General features: G+C 37.7%; 1 protein-coding gene across 50 annotated transcripts in view; it reads right to left on the minus strand.

Moving 5' to 3' along the window:
- Positions 1 to 21,664, minus strand: part of LOC308199202 (uncharacterized protein) — a 506,154-nt gene that overhangs the window by 252,687 nt on the left and 231,803 nt on the right. For 48 of the 50 annotated variants that reach the window (XR_013954445.1, XR_013954446.1, XR_013954466.1 and 45 more), the window contains 2 exons: positions 9,835 to 9,887; positions 2,286 to 2,388 (listed from right to left, as the gene is read on the minus strand). The gene's annotated coding sequence lies outside the window, so the exon portion shown is untranslated. The remainder of the gene's footprint in view (positions 1 to 2,285; positions 2,389 to 9,834; positions 9,888 to 21,664) is intronic. The other 2 variants (XM_080603018.1, XM_080603020.1) reach the window with 1 other exon arrangement.

A 21,664-nucleotide genomic window follows, 5' to 3' on the forward strand; every position in this document is an offset into this window, starting at 1 on the left:
TAATATGATACACTACAAAGTAAATTGAAGAATTGTGTGCAATTTTAGTTCAGTAGGACCCAATAGCACTTGTAGACTTCTTTAAAGTAGTTTATAATGCCTCTCATGCCAAGATATACAAGGCATTCTGTCAGTATGAAGAGACACGTTGAGTAGAAGTGAGACATGGACTGGGCCAATCCACATCAACTGGAAGATTGAGAACTCAGCTCACTCTATCCAGAGGAAGGAGAGTCTGGAGACATTTGCTGCAGAAGGATAAAAGTAATTTGGGGAATGACTGACATCAGGTCTCAAACTTCTTAGAAACTGAAGGTATTGTGTGCTAGAGTAAATGAGAACACAGGGAAATGAAGAGGTAAGTGAAAGAACAATATATAATACTCTACATATACTGAATGATGAGAGCACAGGGGAACTGCAACAGCAAATAGGATCTGTTGAGAAAGGTTCAAAACCAATTATTAAATATTTAAGTGATAAGGTACCTAGGGCTTGATGTCTGACAAGTTCTTTGCCACAACAACATCCTAAGCCAACACAGGGTAAATACTTTGTGATCTTCATCTGAAAGTGAAAAACATTCCCATGGATATCTAGTATTCTGCATGGTCATGGTTAAATAATTGTTTAAAGGAATGATGAAATGCTTAGCAAGCTAGCCTCAGCAGCAGACTGCTAAGATATCATCTTGCTCTTCTCATCAGTCCTGTTCTTCTCACTGGTATGCTCAGAATACATATTGCTCTGATTGCTCTAATTTGATATTCTGCTAGTCTCAAGCAATCAACTTCAGTGTTTTTCTCCCCAAAATCTGACCAAAAATAGGCTCTCCCCCCCCCCCCCATAATGAAAGTTCATGACTGCTAGCAAAGGGAAGCATGGCAATGGATATGTATCTATTGACTTAAGATATTTAGGAAAGCAAAGAGAGAAGTAGAGTAGAGAGTAGTCATACTGCAGATACCTAATAAGGGAGGACAGGCAAATTCCCCATATCGTCATGAAATAGGCTCCTTCTGAGGTTCTCTTAGGGGAATATAATTATCCTCTTGAACGATTTTGAAACATTTTTTTCTGCTTTCTTGCCCCCCTTCCCACTCCTCCCAACCTACTGCTGCAGGCCTAAAGAGAAGTCATTGCTAGTTCTTTTTGCCCCTGAATTGGACCACAAAGTTGGATTTTTTTTTAATTATTATTCATTTAAAAGGAGAGGTCCAAATCATAGAAGATGCTGAATGCTCTCAGCTTGAGAACTGTGTAGATCAGACAATCACTTGGTAGCTGTACAGAAATAACTATTTCTGGATTAGTCTGACATCTTTCCTTCTGTCTCTTAAGCTGACTTCCCCACCCCCTGCCTCTCCTCAGCCTGTTTTACCCACCTCACCATAAAGCCTCTTTTCTAGCTTCTCTCCTGAGCTCCACATTCCCAAGTGTAGCAGCCCCCCTGTTCCTTCCTTCCCAGGACAGCTGGGAAATAATGCGTGACTTCTGTAGTGTTGCGTTTCCTTCACTCAAAGTTCAGTCTTAATACTGAGAGCAAATGATATCAAGACAGTGTCAAAGACTGTCCAAGAGACCCTTTGAATCACAGTGATACAGCCAGTTCCTCTCCCCTGCCAAGGCATGGCGAGACGCTATACGCTCCACTATATATCACTTTTGGCATTGTTCTGAAGCACTGTGGCACAGCTTCCTCACAAACATCATGCATTTTGAAAATGCCTTTTTAAAGGATGCAGTCATTTCTAAACAACACAATGTATTTCATGCTACATATAAAATAGAGTATGATACAGGTGTTTTAAAATGAGCCTATCAAGACAATTTACCATTAGACAATTAAAACATCAAGAGCTTCATAAAAAAGTAGTAGGATAGGAGTTTGGCTGAAGACAGCATTTTAACAGGCACATTTTGAAGATAATACAATTAGAATTAAACCTGCTCTTAGACTTGTATAGCTGAAGACCTACAGTTTAAAAAGAAAACTGTGTCAGTCTACTATAGTAGCTTATTTCAGACTTATCTCTGTGATAGTATGTATGACTTATATAACATTAACAAAAACTTAAAGGAATAATAGCAAACGTAAATACAAGTTGAGAACTGTCTTTCATCTAATACATGATTTTATACATCAATTAATCCAATGATTAGAATAAAGAATATGATTAACATTTTTCCTTCATCCATCTTCATTTTCTAAGCAGCTCAGTTTAAAAAGTGCTGTTTCCTATTCATTATAGTGAGTTTTGGATGTTAAACAAAGACAGACCAACCTTAAGCCTTTTGATAAATATGATGCTGTGGTAACTGCAGCATTCACTTTGTATCCCATTTCTCCAAGTTCCTGTCAGCCAGATGTCACTTGCAATGCAAACACTAGAAAAATATGAAATAATAATTTCATACATCATCTGTGTGAGCACGAGCCAGTCAAACATTCAATACAAATTCAAACTGCTACTACACATAAAGCAAATATCATCCAAATAATATTTAGAATGATTGAAAGGCTTTTGATTTGGAAGTGTATTCTCTTAAGCTAAGTGGTCCCCAAGACCATCTAGAAAATTCAATTGTTTCATTTTAAAATGTTTTCTGCCCAAAATTATATCAAATCCTAATGTCTCAGTAGAAACACATGGGATTGGATTGCTGACTGGGCGCCTGATGTCAAAGAGGAATCTAATTTTCCAATGGCATTTCCTCATACTGTCTCACCAAAACACAAAATTGATAAAATTTTAATGGATAATTTTCAGAGCAGGACATTACCCATTGTGCTGGGAAATAGCGCAGGAGAACACCATGTAGCATCAGAAAGGCAATGTATCAGAACAGTTTGAATAAATATTAATATACAGAACAAGCCTTACATTCTGCAATTTTTCAGGTAGAAACAGAATTCAGAAGGTATATTTTGCAGTAACAGAAACATCCCTCTCCCCTTCCTTCTTCAGGACACTTTTAAAAAAGTGATCTCTTAAAAACATAGGTGCAATACATCTCTTGAAAGAGCACTGTGTTAATCTTTTACTGTGGTGACAGTCACAGTGAACAGTCCTCTTCTGGCTGAAATCTATTGTGAAAGTCATATTGTCTTCAATGACTACACCACTGAACACTTCATATAACCACATGTTCTGTTAAGCATCTCTAAAGCAAAGGTTGTAGTAATGAAATAAATTAAATATCACCCTTCTGGATCTTCTGATAGGATGAGGTACTGTAGGCATCAAACATAACACCTATAGTCATGACATAATATAAGGTGAAAAGTACTAAATTCTACTCCTGGTGACAGAAGTTAACTGAAGGGCAAGGTACTCATTAACTGTATTATATTATCACCCAGTAATGATGCAAAATGTGTATGGCAATGTGTTATTTAAAGTGTGTTCTTCTTTGACTAGGTTTCCTTTCTATGAAGTCTGGTCATTAATCATGTAAAACTTGAAATGTATTTAGAAAATACAACTGGACAACTAAAAAAAGTCAATTGAAAGTAAGATTTTACTAACCTTTGTGATTTACTTGAAATTAGAAAGGAAGTGTAGCAGTGGAATATATGGTGAACAGGATTGAGCCAGCTTCCCAGTAAGCATTTCATGTCATTTATTACTAGCTGGATTTTGGCATCTGTATATATATACACTCAATATTTACAGATTATTGTTTATGCTGATATAGAGAGGAAGAACAGCATTTACGGTTAGGAGACCTATATCTGCCTTCATCAAGACTTCAGCATTTAAAAGCTTTAATAAGTATCTAAGTAAAACTTGCAGAACATTAAAAAGACCACAACAAAGGAGATCACAATGATGAAAGTGGAGAGGTTTAGTCTTGTGGGGAAAAAAGAGGCTTGTCCACACCCCATGCCAAGTCAGTCACAGGTTAGGCTGCATCTTTCATAGCCATCTGAAAAAAAAAAAATCACTGAAGTCCTCAAATAGGTTAAAGATTAGGGCTGGTTATGTAGCCAAAGATACCTCCCTAGCTACTGTTTTCTTTCAGAAATGCTCAGATTTACTTCACTCCTCAGAGACCAGAGCCACTCTGAAGAAACGAATATTTTTGGCAAGTTTCTCTTGGTTCACAGCACGCTCTCTTCCAGTTAGCTTTGGTATGAGACTTCTCTAGATCTCCATTGTGCTTTTGGCACAATGCAAAAGCCATATTAGAGCTTGATAGGACATAGCTTCTCCAAACCCTGTCTATAACTGGAATATAACCGATTTTCTTAAGCTACGGCTACTTTTCCTTCCCATTGCCCATCAGTTAGTTACACATCCTCTCAATGCTCTTATTTCTGTCACAGCCTGACAGGTGGCCACACATATTCCATTCCATATGCCAGTCACCTTTGTTCTGCCTGCAGCTCACAGGAGTTCCCCTTCCTAGGGTTAAAAGCAGAAGAGAAGGGGAAAAAAGCAAAACTGAGCTGGATGCTTTTTCTTCAGCGTGAGGAAGGGAAACAAGACCCCTCCCATTCTTTCCCCTCCTTCCTATCCCTTTCCATCCTCTGCAGTAAGAAAAAAGCTCCCATTCTCTCTTTTCTTCAAAAGTAGAGGAGAGCTGTTTGCATTGCACAGAAATTCAACCGGGAACAATATCCAGTGCAGGAAAGGAAGTATTTCCAGAGAGGACTGAAATTCTCAGGGGGTTGGTAAGATCTGTATTGTCTTGATGTGGCTGCTCACAGTAATGAAATCTAAACAGACTTTTATTAACAAGTCTTTTCACACCTCTTCTGCTCTCAGCAGCTGAGCTCAGCACAGAGATAGACTATAACCCAGTAACTTTAAGCAGCTTTCTGTGCCTCTCTCAAATGGAGCATGCACTGGTTACCTAACTGTGCATGAGTACAATGCAGCACAGGCATCAGCTCCTGCCAAAGCTGTATTACCGGAGGAAACTGCAAAATTGACAGATTTGCCATCCTAAAGGCATAATGGTCTAAGAACGAAGAGGTGAGTGAAACAGCCAATTCCCCCAGCAGACTTTGTTCTGAATCCTGCACTGATAGCCCCTGGTAGTTCAAAGGCCCAGAATAACTATTTAATTATCAAACTGACTTATGAGTTTACTTCCAGCTTTGAGAACACCATTTAACTTTTTTATATTTTATTTTAACCAGAAAAAAGCACACCAAAAATCACACCATATCTACACCTTTCTTCATTTATAGAAGACCAAGGGTCTGAGACCCATAGTTTTATCCTTGCAGTCTGCCCCTTCTCCTCAGGAAAATTTCAATTCTCTCATTACCAGCTGAATCTTCCTTTTCTAGTTCTCCTCTCTTAATGCTTTGGACTTTCTAAGCAAGCAGTTTAGGTTGTTATCTGTCCAGGAGTCCAAGTCATTGTGGTCATACTCAGAATACCTAAAACAAGGTGGGCAGACACTGGAGCTAGTGGAGAGAAGCATGCACAGCAGAATTGCTACAGAGGCTGGTGGCAGTCTGAGTAGCTGGTACATCTGTGTGCTCTAACAACAAATTTTGCCTCAACTCATTGACACATTTTATTGTACAACTTGCCAGTGATTTCTTACAGCAGAGTTCATCAGATAAAATCTGAAGTTATCACAGTAACCTCTTCACACAACAAAGAAGGAGAGCTGTAAACAGAAAGACTCTGTTGGTTTCCACAAGCTGGACTCACGGAGACATTACAAGGATAAGTGATACAATAAATTCTTCATTGCAATATTTAACCTTGAAAATGTGCATTTGGGCATAGGTTGATCTTACACCTCTATCCTCTTTGCTTAAAGGCTGTTTAAACACAACTGCATCTCCAAGACAAAGTATTTTTATTACCTCGTGTTTGCACTGTACTTTGAGGAAGCAGAACGTTATGTAAGTGCTAAGCACTATTAACATCATCCTCTTCTATTTTTCTCTTTCAACTTTTAAGTGACTATAGTGCTTGTGGAAGTTGTTGGATTGACAGCCCTGAAGACTGAGGTGCAGTACACCTGCTGAGCCAAACAGAACTAAAATGTAGAAAAACCTCTCACCAAGTTTTAAATGCACGCTTCATTTAGTTACTGTTATATGACTAGGTTTAATACTAACACTGAAAAAATTGTCGCTCCTATTTATTTGTTCTAAACATTGGTTCAATCTCCTTATATTCTGCTTTCAAAAATAATTTCTTACAGACATGCAGCACTCCAGAGACTGCTTCCCTGCCTTCAAAATCCTACAATACAATGGGATACTGTTGAAGCATAACTTCAAGCTACTGCAGTCAGGTACAATGCTACATCCTAGCATTCACTTTGCACATCACAGAAAAGTACATTAGCTAGTTTCATACTAGTACTAACCACACTAACTGCTTGAGTACAGAAAGCTATTCTATATTATTGTCTAAATCTGAAGTTAGGAGACTTTCAGCAAAAGATCTGTTCCTTTGGTTGTCTAAGAAAGATCAGTAACCCTAACTAAGTCATACTGAAGCTACAATTTAACATTTCCTGATATAGGAGGCTTTTTGTTTTGATTTAAACACTCTAGATTTCCAGTAATGCACTTTTAACTACTGAAGTGGCTTTCTCTCTTTTTTTTTTTTTCCCAAGTCCTTTTTGGGAAACCTAAAGACATGACTTACCTTCTGAGAAAGATCTCTGTACAAATATACTTATGTCTCTTGTAAAGCTTCTCCTTGATCTTAGCTAAGATTGCCACTCTTTCCACAATACTACTATACCCACTTCCTTACAAAAGGACTCTCTGAATCAAACAAACATTTACTACCCAGGCGCTTTACACCCTCCTTTTATCCACTTGGTTTGTTTGCCTCCAGGTGGGACTGCTTCAGATTTATGGGAAAGGATTGATCCCCATTAACTACAAAGAGCACATCAGATGCAGAACACCTGCAATGTGTAGAGCTGTTACTAACACCTGCTGTTTCAGATTCTTCTAGAATATTCCTTCACTTGTCTTGACAGGTCCTGAGAAGCAAATTTTATGCCTGGAACATCTTCACTCCTGAGTAACTTCAAGACCAGACATTTACAGAAAGCCATTCCTTAGCATTTCCAGTTACTTTTCAGTTCAGGAAGTTTCTCAAGGTTTCTTGTCAGGGCAGGCTGGTCTTTTATGATTTTCAGCCTGCAATGCTGCTCCTTTCTATTTCATCTTGACTTAATGTCATTAGTCTTCTTTCATAGAAACCTGAGCATTCTTTTCCTAATTTATCTAGATGGTACCCTGACAGCAGCTCCCTTGATCAAACTTTGCCATTTATGTCTCTCCCTCAGTTAATCATTCTCTGAAACGAGATTTATAGTAAAAAAGAATTAAATCAAGTCTGACTTCCTTCAAATTTCTTGACTTTCTGGGATTCTGGATGCTCACTCAGGCCAGGCCCCTTGGAGACATTGTGCTTTCTCTCATTTACTAAACAGGCTGTTACGGCTGTTTTCCTATACTGGAGGGCCTTAGCAGGCTTTGTCATTGGTGAAGCTAAATAAAGGCTTAAAGGATGCAGGTATGATACTGAGACATCTTGCTGTTTGATAGTACTCCTAACACGTACCCCTCTTTGTCTATTTCTGGTTGTGTATTTTAAAAATTGAATCTGGAGGCAGAGAGTCCACATGGTAATTCTTCTTGTCTGCTTCTTGAAAACAAGAGTTCTCTGTTATGTAAAATATCTCTGCAGAAGTACAGGTTCCCAGCTGTCCTCCTTCCTTCAGATCTTGATTTTCTATCACTTCATGTGTGGGCATCAGGTAAAAATCTATTGATTTGTCGGAAAGAGATATATACATATAAGCTTTTTATAAATGTGGTCTACATCTTTTGTTTATCTGTCTCATACCTCTTGAGGTCTGTTTCTGAATAAAAATCTCCAGCTTGTGTAATGCAAGATGATCCATTTCATACAGGTCAAACCTGTTCTATGCTGCCAGCAGATTTCTGCAAGTTGAATTCTTAGTCCCTATGTGCAAGGTGTCTGTGGCCTGGTCCCCAAAAGTCTAAAAGAACAACTGTCAGCAGCATCTCTATTTCTCTGACTAGTGAAAGTCTCTACTTTAAGAGTAAAGCTCATCTATGAAGGAGGTGAAACTTTTCATCATCTTGAGACGGTAAAATGAACTGCCTCGAGGGAATAAAACAATGCCACAATAATTACCACCTTCCCCCTCAATGAGAAGCACATTTCTTTATAACTTTGCTGGCATAAACATGGATATAAAATGAAGCCCAACCTTACTTAAACAAGAAGTGTTATTGACCAGCTTCTCCCATCTTTGGGAAAAGTAGCAATTTAAAATGACACACAGTAGATGTGTAGTGGTATTTGTTGGTGCAAGGCCAGGAAGTGCTGAGGTTTTACAGAGCTCAATACATCACAGAAATGTGTGTGCGTGTGCGTGTGTGTGTGTGTGTGTGTACAAAACAGTTGTAAATCTCCATGCAGATCTACAAGTGTACAGAAAAGTTAAAAAACAAACAACACAACAAAAAACCTACACTAAGACTTTTGTGCAATCTTGTGTGACAGATCTGCATTAGTGGTTAAGGCAGAAATGATCATCCAGCTTTGCCAAACATCACTGATTTTTACAATAAATAGGTTTACAATCTGCTAAATTGAAGGCAAATTATCATCCAGTTTCTTATAGTACAAATGGCTGCATTTAAAGTATGTTCTTGTTCTCAGGTCTAAAGCATTACAAGACCAAAATGTTCTGTATCTCATCTCAAATTTTCAAACAATCCAATATCCAGGCTATATATAGATATATTCTTGCTGTTCAATCTCTTAAAAATCAATCAATATTAATGTGTCTGCCTTAAACTTTTAAGGTCATTGTCTCCCTTCTGACATCTTTAACTACATCAACATCACATTATATCATTATAGACTCATGAAGCAATGTACTTTTACATTTTTGCAAGATAATGCCTCTTTTGTGTTTCAGTTTTTATCATAATATAAATCTTGAAATGTAATTTGCATATCTTTTGTTTAGCAAAGGAGACCCCCATTTAAGACTTTGTCATTTTAATACATAGACTTAAAAGTGGTTGACTTTTTAAAGAAAATGCACCAAAATATTCCAATTTATTCTTCAACTGAAGCGGCTGCTGCATCAGTAAATTAGTAAATTCCCTTAACAATACACTTGCTAACAATTATAGTCTGCCTGCCTTGGGCTGACTTGACAGTACGGCTGCCATCTGTTGAGAAGTCCATTCATGGATTTTAAAGGGCTATTTATAGGTTTTTATTTCAAACATTGCAAATACCTTTTTGCTCTTCACCCTTACTGCCACTTACTCTGTCTTTCCTGCCCTCTGTTCATCTCTCTTTCCACCCTGCTAAAGAGCACTGGTATACTTCCAACATTGAACTGTCTCTGCACCAGCAGCCACATCACAGCTCTCAGGTGCATTCAATCCTGAGTCAAGCCTGGCCCATTTTTAATGGCTGAGGTGGACAAGCAGAGAGGAGGGAGGACACTTCTGGAAAGGAACGGACAGAAATGAGCCGGATCAATCAAGAAATTCAAAAGCAGCCGTGAAGGAAACAAAATCAACACGATGAATGGGAAAGGGATGCTAGGAGCCCCAGCTCTGGATAGATGGATATTTCATGAATTCCTCCAATAAATTGGGATCCCCTAGGGAAATTCAACACCTGGCAATCTTAGTGGATAGTGGAGCTGCAAATAAAGCATAATGTTCACCCCTCTGGTAAATTCAAGCAATTAAACCCCTTTTAAAAAAAGGCCCTCTTAGGCTTTCTGCCCAGTAAACTCACAGTGAAAAGCAACTTTAATAAATGTTATAAATCTCACCTCTGAGCCAACAGGAAATTCAAATGTTTGCATGTTCAGGAGCCAGGGAGCTGCTGAAACAAAAGGTAAACGTGTATATTAGAATAGGTTATGCCAATACTCTGACTGGACGGTAGTGGAAGCGTCAGGCGCAGAGACACAACATTTATTTTATATGATAAGCACCTTCTGGTGGTATCTCTGATCTCTTGTTTGTGTCACACCAGAGTTCTCCTTTCCCTGGGAGTAGACAAATCTGTTTAGTGATGACCTTGCTGGCTTGATGAATTTAGGATTACTTCTTATCACGCAACACTACTAGAAAGTAGTTTTGAGTTTTAATGTTTTGGACATAAAACCAAATAAAGAAATGGCAACAAATATCTGTGGTTTGTAAAATGAAAAGATCAAAGAAAAGAGACTGCAGAGAATTTTTGATCAACACCCTGACAAGGGGTGTTAGTTTTAATAAACAGTAAGAATTTTAGGCCATTATGAAGTATGAGATGCAGTCTCAGCTGTGTTTCTAATTTCCTTTCTTGCCTTTACTGCTGTTATATAAAGCTCTGTAGTGACGAAAAACATTTATTGAAAAAATCTGAGTGCACCGTTTGGGATTATGTTACTTCATCTGCATGGAGCCAATGAGAAATACTTCCTTCACCCTCCATAGTGCCAAGAGCTCTAGGCACATTCTGTGTATGGGAAAAAGCACTGGGCAGAGATGCACTTGTGTAAGTGAATAAGGATTTTGTAATTAGGTCTGAAGACAATGATCGTGCATGCTGCTCATTTTGATTGTTCTTTTTTTAAAGTCTTACATAAACATAGACAGAACTTTGTGCAAATTCTTTTAAAGTGATTTTAAAACAATACATATTCGGCAACATATCCTGTGGTTTCCTGAAAAAATTTTGGTAACATTGTGTCTACCTAATTATGAATATTATAATTTTTGTGTACTGCACACTCTACAGACTTATGAGGGCACAAAAGGCCAGGAAAACTAAGATGAAGAAAAGGACAGAAAGCTGGATGGTAATAAGTCATATTTGCTTATTGAGGTATTCATGGGAATCAGAGGAGAGGGAGTTCACTCATCTACTCTTCAGTTTGGGGACCTTTCTGGTGAGCAGAAAGGGTCAGTAAAAGAGAAGAAATCTCCACAGAAATCTCTTCATCAATCTTGAGAAAAGCTGAGAATTCATTATTTTATTACAAGATGGGCATAAGGAACTAGTATGTCTTTGTTTTAATGACTCCATCTGTGGCTTTCCACCTACAGTATTTTCCCTTCGGGGATTATCAAGATTATTAGTAATTATTGCTAATAAGTCATTATTATGAATAATGGTAATTACAGTATCATTCAAAGACCCTAGTCATAATCACTGTGGAAAACAGTATGAACGTAGCAAGGACCAAGGCTTTGCAACAGCACATGGAAATCTTGTAAGAGAAACTGAATAAGCACAGGGTTACACTCCAGAGAGCACAACACTCACAGACTTTCATCCCCAAACTGCCAATGACAGGATCAAATTCAGTATTTGTCAACAGACAAATGACTAACAAATTTTAGCAACAATTTTTGTTTTACAGGAAAACAAAAACTAAACTTTTCTTTCCTCTTTGATTTCTAGGATTTGGGAGAATAGGTAGAACCATACAATCCTATCTCTAGCCCCCAGAAGTACTGGTTGTGCGACATTTCTAATTACAGTAAATATTGTGTCTAAAAAACAGTGCAAATCCAGACACAAAATGGATCATGGATGCATGGAGAACAGTTCAGCCGTTACAGATAGTCCACAAGAGGACAAAAAGGGCTTTTAGACCACTCCAGTTGGCTTTGTCTGTCTCCCTTATGCAATAGAGCTGTAGTTTTTCATTTAACAGATTCCTAGAATGATCAGCAAAGCCCTACCTGTTACATGTTAATGTTAAATATGTATTCAGAGTGGGCACACCTTCATTTTCTCAGTTCTAACTTTTTTTTTTCAAGGTTTTATGTCAGGAAAATGTACTTTGCCTTTTCTCTTTGCCTCTTCACTTTAGCTTCCTCAATCCTCACCTATCTTGCTCTCCATCTTCACAGTCATAGAACTCTTCTAAAAGTACCCTGCTGACAACTTCTGATCTGTTCTTCCACTAAGATAAGCAGAACTGCATTCATAACCTTATAACTTTATGTATATAACTTTGTAACTTTAGTCGACAACTGAAGATATAAACTAAAATTTTGTAAGGTTTTATTTTTGAAGGATGACCTCACCTCAACAAGAGATCTGAACATACACATCTGTTATATATATATATATTTATACACACACACGTATATGCAGATAGACATATTACATACATATATCATTATAAATGGGGATATGCTTCTGACAAAACACAAAGAAAGCACCTTTCAGGCTCTAAGAAATGGTATTTGCAACTATAATCCAAAATATACCGGAAAAGGTATGAGAGCTTGGACAGTTCTATTTCAAAGACAAACATTTCCCAATATAACATGCTAGAGCAGAATTTGTTCATGGAGGTCACTGTAAGAAGCTCAGCACTACCTTAGCAAAGGTGACCACCAGAAGCTCTCTGCACAGAAGAATCTTTCTCTCAGCAGTAGATGAGGAATTGCAGATCAGATCCTCACAAGTATGTCCATCAAAGTGAAGAAATTGTTTTTCTGAAACTATATTTAAGATCTTAAAAACACTCCAAAAATTAAAGAAGCCAGTTACCCAACCTCTTCATTGCTCTAGCATTATATCTACTTAATTTCTGGTACGATCTAGATGCAGCTGGATTTCCATATACAAACCCAGGTTCTTGGCTGTCAAGCAGTACAGGGCTAAAAAAAAAATAGCATTCAGATCAGGAAATGTCTTAACGCAAAGTGTGTCAAAGCTTATATAATGTACGCAGCAATAAAGTTAGGCCAGCTTTGTTATCTTAAGAACAGAATATTTTCCAACACCTTATTTGCATAGAAAAGTCTACTCTCTAAGTCTTTTCTGTTGAATAGGCCAAGCAACTTTTAGATTAATCTTACCAGAAGCAAGGTCCTCACAAAGGAGGGAAAGAAGTGCATCATGAAAAGTTCTAATCATTTCAACTACATAGTTTTGAAGTTTGGTTTATAGGTTTAGTTTTTTTTTTTTTTAACTAGGTTTCCATGAACCATTTTTTCCTTCCTTCCTTTTTCTTCCCTTTTTTAAAATTTTTATTTATTTATTTATTTCTGCTGGGGAAGGAAAATTTCATTAAAGATCTGCTTTGGACACTAAATTTGTAGGGAAATATTTTGGAATTTTTCAGTTTTGACTCGTGAAAATTATCCTGATATTATGTGCTCCCACTTCTGTGTGAAATCTCAAGATACTTTTCAAGATTTTCAAGAACCATTCATGATCCTGAAAAGTCAAAATGAAACGCAAAAAATGAAATTGTTGAGAATTAAGCCACAAAGACATTTTCAAGTTTGCACTTTTCTAATGACTAATGCAAACTTAGTACCCTTGTTCAGCATCAGTCATTAAAATGGACATAAGACAGGTTCTTTGCTTTGTTGCTGTATGAGAGCCTGTCTACCTTAAATATTTTTGCTGGGTCCTTAAGCATTAAGTTATTCAGGGAGAGTATGACAGACAAGTTGCTATTTCAGGCTTGAAACAGCACCTGGAGGGCCAAGACCTTTCACAGTTTAATAGTGGACAGAGAATCACGGGAGTGATCAGGGTCATGTGGTGGGTGAGGCAATCACTGATACTCAAATATCAGGTGTCACCGTGACAGCTGTAATAACCAGGGCTTACTTCCTTCAGCAAGAAAATATCCACAGAATATGGTGCATACAGTGCTGCAGTATGTACCTTTTCTACCTTCGCTTCATGCTATAAAAATGTTAACTCCTGAAGGCTCACGGTGCAAGAACAGAACAACCAACTCTCAACACATTTTAACACATTTAGTATTACATGGAAGTGTGACAGAAGAAGAGCTTTTTAAAAAAAATCTTGAGAATTCAGCAGAAAAGTTATCAGATGCTCATTACCGACAATTCATTCCTCTGAGATAAACTAAGTTGGTTACTAGAGGATCCCAAGGAGACAGCTGGCAGTGATGAACAGAACAACATTCAATCCGCAGCAAGTGTACATCATAAAACAGGCGCCATTGGATTAAAAAGTAACCTTAAACTGTTTAGTGTACACAAAGGCAGGCTAGTCAAAACACTTCAACAATGATTTAAAATCTCAAGTTGGAGGCCACTTTCAACCTTCAGGGAAGCCTTCTCTATTCATAAGGAGCTTAACTAATCATAACTTTCCATGACTTATCAGGACTGGATGCAGTGTGTCGCAGCATGATAACTGAGCTCTGGAAATGTAACAAAAGATGCCTTTCTAGTAAAAATAATAGTGAGACTAAACCCCAAATTTTTAATCTTTGAACTTGATAGGGGAAAAACATCCTGTTACTCATTAAGTGTTTCCATTAGCATGCCAGGCAGCTCCTGTTCATGTTACTGAGTGATGTGTAGGGCAGCGCGTGCATCAGGAAAAGAAGATTTGGGTCCCGGGAGGCAGCACAGGGTGCATCACAAGGGAACAACAGCTCAGAGGAGACACACTTATTTCTGCAGATACCCAACTATAGAAATAAGTAAGTCTACCTGACACATCACTTTCAGCTGACCTAATTGCTCAGTATTAACAACCTGGTGTTTATGAAAACACGTAGCATTTATTTTTTAACATGCTAAATACCCCGGCTGCACGGAAGCTTCAGAACAAGGGTTAAATGGAGCCCAAAAGGGACCAGATTTCTATCTGTATTTTCTTCAGTGTAGTTCCAGATGCATTAAGATCTCAGCAGAGACCTGCAAGTATTATGTACGGCTTGCTTTTATCTTCCAGAAAAAAAAAAAAAAGAAAAAAAGAGAGAGAGAGAGAGAGAAAAAAAAAAAAAAACAGAAGGAAAGAATGAAGCGGTGCCAAACACTACAAGAAAGACTTAATAAATAGAGCCCAGGGTTACAATGTTGCTCTGAAAAATTTGCCCTGAAATATATCACTGAACTTCTGTATATTCATATTTGTTTACATTATAAATGTACTAAATGAGCTAATTATAGTGATCATAATTTACAATTAAAACCAAACAGTTAGAAATTTCAAAGGCTTTCAATATCTTTTCTTTAATCATTCACCCAGGCTCAAAATATGCATTTTTTAGATTAAAGCATTAAAGTTGCTAATTATATTCTCAGAACTAACAATTATTTCTTTACCCTTTTACTACCTTCTTCTGGCAACAAAAAAATGTCAGCACTGATTTAATTTTTTGTTATTACAGGATTAAAAGAAGTTTCTAAAATGCAATTAAATGTGCCCTATAGCTATAGTAACTTTCCTATCAGCATCCAAAACCTCTTCACTAAAACAACAGCATAAAAAAATTATTCAGACTTTCTAGACATACTTTTTTCTCTTTTTATAACACATTCCTTTGGTGATTATCTCCTATGACAACTCAACCATCTTAATGAGACTCTGTGCACATCTAGATCTTGGTGAAAGTAGATTAATAGGAGAAAATTAAAGTTAAAGAGGCTGTTAAGAGTGCAAAACCCCGCACATGTCAAGCACTGGTTCTTCACCTTTGGGAGCTTGGTTCAAGTTCACCCTGAGGCCCTAAGTGAAAAGTTCAATAGTCTCAACTATGTCCCTACTTGATATATCACAAAATCAATTATTTTATGGCGGTACATCTGGTAACCTATGCTCAGACAGAATCAAGTTTTTTCCCATTGGGAATTCACCAATTATCTACTCAGTGAATTATTTTCAGATAAAACAGAAATACCTGCTGTCAGCAGGAGTTTCTCCCTGTACTGCCTATTGGTTTCGTAGTTGCTCTGTTTTGGAACGGCGACATCGCACCTAGCCCACGCACCATTAGCCACCACGCTCTCACAGCAGTGCATGGTGTCAGGACACCAAAGCGTGATTCAGTGCCCAAATCTGCATTGGTTCGGGAAAGAAAAATAGCGCAAGTAACCAAAACCATGCCAGAGAAAAACTGTAGCAATTGTAGCAATTGTTTACTGAAAATTCTACAGTTGCTCAAGGAGTTAGCTTGGTCTAGACAACCCCAAATGGGACTCGGAGCTTAATTTTCAGTTAAGAATGCCATTTTCTAATAGCCATCAACAGCATTGACAGGCCACAGGAGCACACGGACCCACACTCCTACTAGCACTCTCCAATCCGCATCTTGAGTTACTTAGTATTATAAGCTTGTTAGAGTTGATGTATTTATGTTAATTATTTAAAACTGTTCCCAATTTAAATACATAGAGATTACACATAAGTCAATACCAGTCTGAATAACAAATACAAGTCACCGAGTGACTTGGATAAGGACTACTCACGCTGTATGCAGCTGCCTGGCTGTTTAAATGAGCCCCGTTCACTGCAAAGGACCATTTCATGCCCTGCAGTGGGCTGTCCAGACTAGGTGCAATTTGCTTAGGCTAATTTTCACTGGTCACAATTTTGTTTTGTAAAACCACCAGCAACAAAATAAAGGTTAATCAGCATCCTCTGTCAGACTTGTCTAATGGCCTCCACATAGATGTTCATTGTCCATGAAAGGGATTCCTCACTCCCAGGACCCAGGCACATGAACAGGAAGTGAGCACTGATGCTGTATTATTGTTATTTTGTAGACTACAAAATGCTTTAAAAAGACATATTTCTGATAAAAATATTCCAGAGCTTTTTTTTTTTTTTTAAATGGACAATTAAAGAGAATTTTGATGTTATTCTCTTTAAAGTGTAAATGTCTAGATATGAGCAGTGAAAATGACAAGGGCCTAAAGGGAAATCCCAACGTGGAAAGATTAAAAAGACAACGACTGCCCAAATAAAGGATGTTATAATAAAAACAGGCCAGATCATGAAGGATAGAAAGACAGGAAGTCAGAATTCCTATTTACCCTTACACATAATACAGGAACATAAGGACATGCAATGTCACTCAGCAGATACAAATTTAAAAGCAGCGCAAGGATGAGTTTTAGTCATGTTGACTTTTTACTATTGCTCAGCTAATTCACACTTCCCTGTCTATAAAATACGGATAATATTCTTGGCTGCCCTATACAGAAAAACTCATTGGTGCTTGTGAAGTATTCAGATAATGCTCTAATGAAGAATGCCATTGAAAACAGTAAGAAGAAATGAGTAATTCCAAATGCAGTGCAGGTTTGGATTACATTAGCTGGCAGAGCGGACAACGAATAAAGCATAAGACTATAGACTAAGCAATGAAGTTAAAAAGAACTATTCAACACCTTCCTTATTCCCTGAGAATCATCACTCTTGTGTGTAAAACGAGGCAAAAATAATATGTGATTTGTAAATATGAACGCTATTGTAACACATACCTCAGGGAAGAAGACTTAGGATTCTAGGCCCATCCTCTAAATTGGAAGTGCTTGATCTTGCAACCTAAATGACTTGCAATGTGTTTTTTAACACACAATTACAAACAAGTTATCATTTCTACAAAAATAGCCTGATTATTCAATTGATTGTTTGCAAAATAAATGTGAAATGCCTTCTTTGCATCTCTAGAGAGATGCAAAAGATTTCATTTGTAGCCCTTGAATCTGTGAGCATTTAGTGAGTTTCTCATAGGAAAAATGCACTGCTAGGAGCATTTCAATTCCTCTGTAAATGTTACAGTCCTCTAGTGAACTCTATCAAGAAGCCCACTCAAAGCTCATGCTTAGTTTACTGCATCTTGCCAAGTAGACTCTTTCTTCATCAGGACCAGCAATATGCCCATTAAATGGCAATGAAGAACGATGGGACAAATCAGAATTTCACAAGTGCAGAACCTAATGTACCTGTTCTAATTTAAGAAGGCCTCTGGACAGTCATCAGGCAACAATCTCGATGGAAGGATTTTAAAGACTGAATAAATTGTCTAAAATAAAACAAAGGAGTAAGTGTAACAAAAACTGTAATACATACTTTATTTAATGTGTAGTACTGAACAAAGGGTACTTACAGCTGCCTATAAAAGCTGATTTTTCTTTTAGAGCGTAACTGGTATAACGCAGCACATGCTTTTTCATAACAGCTCAGTGGGAATACTTACTGATATGCAGATAGATTTGAAAACATAAAACTTCAAGGTAAATTTCTGGATGAGATGGCTACAGGATAAATTGCCCACCTCATACCTTCCTCTGGTGGGTTATATGAGATGAACTGGGATGTTTCAGAAAAGTCAAAGCATGAGATGCTGCATCTACCATAAGGAAGCCTAAAGGTTTGTGTTTATCCCGATACCCTCTACCTCTGCTTCCTCCCCAGCATTTAAAAACTGGGGAAACTTGTTTGCAAATAAAAACTTCTTTGCATTTTGAGTTATTTTGGTAAAGTGATTATCTAGGTCACCATTATGAAAAGTTATTACCATTTCATGATCTGCTAATTACATACTCCCTCCAGACATTCCTTCCAAACATTTCCTGGCTTGATACAGGCAATGGCAGTCTGCATTCCTGCCAGGTGATCATCAACCTTGTTTGTGATCTGATCTAGTGATTTGCCCTGGTAGAACCATTCACCTCTGTTTGGAAGGGTGGATGGAATTATATTCTAGACTTGATCCTGGGGTACCAATGAAACTCAGAAGGGACGAGGACAGGACGCCTGACTGTCCCAAGGTAACAGTCCAACATCCCAGGACAACACAGACAGTGTGAATGTTGCAAAACAACAGCAATGCACATGACAAGGTTCTGTTTAGAGCAAAAGTAGCAAGATTTAAAACACGGTGAAACACAATTCATCTTTACGTTTGTGTGTTTTCTTTTGTAAATACTTCAGAAAATTCAATTTGAAGACAGATGTCAGCCACACACTTACTTAAGTTTTTTCACAGATATAAAATTTTGTATCTCAGGCTTTAATATGACTACAACTCCGATCTCATGTTTGGGAGTAGGACAACAAAAAATAAGAATGGGAAAAAAAGCTCTCCCAGAGGTCATCCGTAAAGTAAATTCTAATGCTCAGTAAAAAGTATTGACCACGGTCAGTATTTTTTAGAGTAAAAGTGAAAGCTCAAAATATACAAATTCCATATGTAGCTTTAAAAGAAAATCCTGCAACGTTTTTAAATATGGGTTTAGAAACCAAAAACCAGGTTCCTGTGCTTTGAGGACTCTGCTCTGGAACCTTTGAAGTACCTGCTTGGAATAACGCTCAGTGTGAGCCTTTCCTCCCGTGCTACCAGCACGGCTCTGTCAGTGACTGGTGGTTACGCAGCCCGCCTGCCAGTAAGGGCTCGGTGTCTCCACTGAAGGTACGGGCGGTGCACTTGCAGCGTAGGCAAGCTGCCCAGCCACGTCCAAGCAAGATCATACTGAGACCATCTCCGCATTAGAAGTAATATTCATAACAACCACTATTCTCCATATTCACTGGTATTTTTCCGTTCAGGCTGAATCTGGATGCTTAAGATGACATCATATAGGTTTTCTCTCCAAATAAATGATTTGTAAACCAAAAGTTTTTCCAGTTAACACATGAAAAATATTTCTGCATACACTACTGTATTATTACAATATTTCAGACAATAAAATCCATCTTGTCTAACTGTTGACAAAAAGCAATGAAAAGGATCATGTAACAAGGCTGCCGACGTATATACATAAGTGAGTAGTAAAGGAATTTTATGAAGGAATTTCCCATGTCTCCTGTCTACATTGGTATATATCAGTGACTTTATCTAGAGTTAAAAAGGCAGGAATCAATTACAGAGAAAGTCCACAGCATAATTAGGAAACAATCAACACTTATTCTAATGCTGATTTTTTCTTCACTTTAAACTGCTTCATTGACTTTAATTAAACTTGCCCTAGGTTATGAATCTAGAAAGCTGTAGAAACATTTAAAAATTAAATAAAATAAAACCAGTTTTCTTGTCAGGAGGGTTTTCACCAGCTTGCTCACCTGTACCACCCTTCTGATTTGGACAATTTTTAAATTATTAAAGATGCTGTATGTGAAACTGCAATACTCTCTGTTGTTTTTGCTCTTGAATTAAAATGACCTCCCAATGCCACAGGAAGCATCACAGAATTAAATAGTTGAGATTCTCCCCACTGCTTTAGCTTCTCTGAAGAATTCCTTTGCTGGTTTCTGAGAGAAGACACAAGGCTGCCACCACTGACTTTTACTCCAGACCTACTTTCATACCAACACTCCTGGTTTTCTCTAACGCCAAAGAAAAGGATACTTAGGATGCTGGCAATTTCAATGCCAGTAGCTCAAGCCAAGGTTAAAAGTACATGACACAGGCTTTGGGGGAATAAATGGATGCCTTGTGTCCTACCCCAGCCTGGGCCTGTCTCATGAGAATATGAATATACCCATATATAGGGATATTCACTCTTAAAACTGGCTTAAATTTTCCAGCCCCAAATAGATCTGAGTTAATCAACCATTTATAAAGAGTATGATAAAGTGTATCTTCCTATTTTTCTGATACGCAGTAGAGAGACAGGCATGTAATGTACAGGTGGATGTAACTCTCTTTCTGCTATGGTGAAAACAATTACAGTAGGTCTTAGTAGTTTGGGGAAACCAGAGATTAACTGGGGAAAGCCAAAACAACCTGACTTGCTGAGAGAGTAAGAGCTAAATGTTTGCAAACATTCTTCATCTCTCATCTCTACAGTAGATCCCTGTCATAACATCTTGTGCTTTTACCTTCTTTCCTGATCTCCCTTTCCACTCTAGTCCTTGTTAGCTCTGTTCTCTAGTAACTTCTGTCCCAACGTTTACAAGATGATTTGTGTCTGACATAGGAAAAAATGGTGTTGTGGGAGCATGCAAAAAAGATGAGCATGAGCAGCAAAAAGATGAATTCCCTGACTGTATCAAACATGTTCTGGGCTGGAGTCATCTAATTTTACTAGACAGTGACCCTTGCTTTATTCAAATGCTAAATAAAATCAGTTCCTGTTAAAGATGGGCCTGATTACCCCCAAAACATTAGAAAAGCTCAGGTTTGAATATGCACTTTACAATTTGGTCTGCCTTTGTTCTCAGTTGCTCACTGAGACATGTTCTCCTCATCTCCTCCAAGGAACATCTTAGAGACAAGGGAAAAGGGTTCAAAACCTGTACTTTTATCTCTAGGAATGCTATTAAAGCAAAAATACATTTTGCTAAGAAATCTAAAGAGCATCAATTTCTTGCACCTTCATTATTTCCCTGATGAAGTATCATGGAGTATTGTAGTTTAGGTATTGATCTAAGGTTCAGAAGACTTCAATTCAATTTTTGAACAAGTTGTTTATTTCTGGTTTAGTTTGTTTTTGTTTGTTTCTGCATACATTTGCAAAGACAGAGAATACAATTTCCAGGCTTCATCAGGCTACTATGTCCTACCACTCTTAAGGCATAGGCAAGACATCCTCACTAAATGCAAAAGAAAGTTCAGTGACACTGGGATCAGCCATATATATATGTGAAATTAGCATACATTATGACTCCTATAGAACACATATATAATATGGTAATTGCTAGTAGTTACATCTTGAATATACACATAATCTACTTAATGTTGATGAGATATAAAGAGTTTTCCTAACTGTTAAAGGTATTTTATGGTGCAAGCAATTTATAATAAGATACAGATTCTACTTCTGTTTAATACCACAACAAAATTACACCACAGTTTATAGACTTTTCCTTCACCAAAGTCTTAGGGAACTTTCCATTAACTTCAGTAGATGCCAGAACAGGCCCTAGAG

The sequence above is a fragment of the Anser brachyrhynchus genome, assembly GCF_964034855.1.
Source record: "Anser brachyrhynchus genome assembly, chromosome: 8".
NCBI lineage: Eukaryota > Metazoa > Chordata > Aves > Anseriformes > Anatidae > Anser > Anser brachyrhynchus.